This window comes from Branchiostoma belcheri, unplaced genomic scaffold, assembly GCF_001625305.1.
Source record: "Branchiostoma belcheri isolate BF01 breed outbred unplaced genomic scaffold, Haploidv18h27 scaffold1, whole genome shotgun sequence".
NCBI classification, from domain to species: Eukaryota; Metazoa; Chordata; class Leptocardii; order Amphioxiformes; family Branchiostomatidae; genus Branchiostoma; species Branchiostoma belcheri.
Window position 1 is genome coordinate 2,766,851 of NW_017802379.1, and position 2,242 is coordinate 2,769,092.

Genomic DNA, 2,242 nt, shown 5'->3' on the forward strand with positions numbered 1-2,242 from the left:
CTGTTGCAAGGAATCCTCTTCTTATCTTACCCGTGGTCTTTACGAAGTACTTGTCTTTGCGGTTGTAATAAAATTACGAAAATCGTCAAGTGAAGAGCAGAGATTTCATGGATGGGTATTGTTACCACAGGCTGTGAAGACTGTAGTCTTAGTAAAACGTAGCCCGAAGTCAGTCCGATACTGTGATAGACGTCATATCAGTACCAGAATGAACAGTCAACACGATTGAACGCTGCCAGCACACGCACAGGTACCACGTGTATGTTACCAGTATCAACAGTTGTCCCGTCAAATCGCTCTCTGCTCCAGACGTTCTGCCTCCCGTGAGATACGATCAACCACCCCGCTCCTCATCGACACGCCCGCCGCTCAGCTCCACTAAACCCCCGGTAACCAGTCAGTCGGTCACGCACTGGAAACACCGTGCTGGTGCCGAGAGTTATAGACATGACGATGCCCGCGTACGCCTAAAATAGCTCCGCTCGATCGTTGTATCGACGTCGGGGACCCTCCAGAGACTCTTTGTATAGAGCGAGAAATAAGCTCCACCACATGTAAAGTGACAAGTATAATGGCAATAAGAATAGTGCTGTACTTGAACAAAAGTCTGCTGGCTCCAGATTCTCTTCCTATATAGGCACGACTTTCTAAATGATATTGTCTGTAAGAACTTTCATGATCCACTCTTCGATCGCCGACAGAGGAGTGTTGATAGAAGCTCTCTCCCGAAGTTCAATCATTGAAGGTGACGGCTGAGTGCCCTCTTCAGATCTCTTATGATACGTTTGTCTTCATCTCCAATGTCTAATACACCTGAAAGAGCACAATGAGACGGCAAAATTAACATTTATAGAATACATAATCCAGTTACAATGTTGCTTTCTTCGGCTGTAATGCAAAAGTAAGTTTCATATCTAGAACCTATAGGATAGGTTTAGCTTCATTCTCAGTGGGTGTCACAACCGATTGATCATAATGACATGACAAGATTGAAATAGAATTCACGGACACTATGATTGAGTTAACGATGCCATTTTTCTGTCCTGTAATCCAAAATAAGCTGAAGTTTCAAACATTTGCATTCAGAGCACGTATAGAATAAATTGGATCTCTCAGCTTGCTACCCGACCCTAATGCCCTGCCTAGGACAACACCATCCGTACCAAAGTAAGATCCATGACCGGTCTGATGCAATCAATCGACCGTGTCCTCACCGGCTGGCAGTGAGACGAAATGGACTTCTTACTAACCACAAATCGTGTAGGTAAAGTAGTTACTACTACATGGAGTAGAAACAAAAGATTGAATCTTCATCAGTGTACTGTACATGTCATCGCTTTTAGATCAACCCATTGTTGGTCTTCTTTGGCAGTGGAGTGGCTTAGATTGCTTGTAATTTTGTTTCTCTTCTTAATTTGTTGTTTGAGAACAGTAGAGTTGACTACAACAAATATTTAGTTTCTATTGCTTTATTCTTTACTCCAAATGATTTCTCTGACTTGATTAATCTTGTAAAACTCTTCTATGTTGTTTGAGAGTTGTAGAGTTGAATGCAACAAATATTTAGTTTCCATGGCTTTATTCCTTACTTCAAATACTTTCTTTAACTTGATCAATCAAATAAAAGAAGTAGATCCTCCCTCGTAATAACTAGTATCAGTGCCTACAAAAAACTTCCGGATCCAAAAAAGTTCCAGACAGTAAAAACCTGATTGATCGTGCTACGTTTCACCCAATGAACTGTATTATCTGAAAAGTACGCCAGAAAGGTTTCTATAACTCGATCATATCTACAATGAATAATTTCTTTGATTTTTGCTGCATAAAACGTTATCATTTAATCATTTTATTGCTGCTCTACAGACGTTTTGATGGAATGATGCATTGTCCTGTGCCGAGAAAAGTGGACTTTGAATCGATTCTTTGAGTCCATAAATTTAAACAATTGAATATCTAACTTCTCATCAGACGCACGCATGCGTGTAAAACAAGGCTGTTAAGGTTCCTGGACAATAAGAATGTTACCGAATCCTCGAAGTATTTGATACCTGATTGGTTAGAAAATGTATTCTATACAAATGTGATACGGTCAGATACGGTATATGGTTTATATGACTAAAATGTATTAGTTTTTTTATCATAACAACTTTCCTCTTCACTAAAAGAGGTTTTTGCCAGTTTTCCTATTAAGTATACAAGGCATTAAGTGTAAGATAGATTACAAAAACACGAGACCAAATCC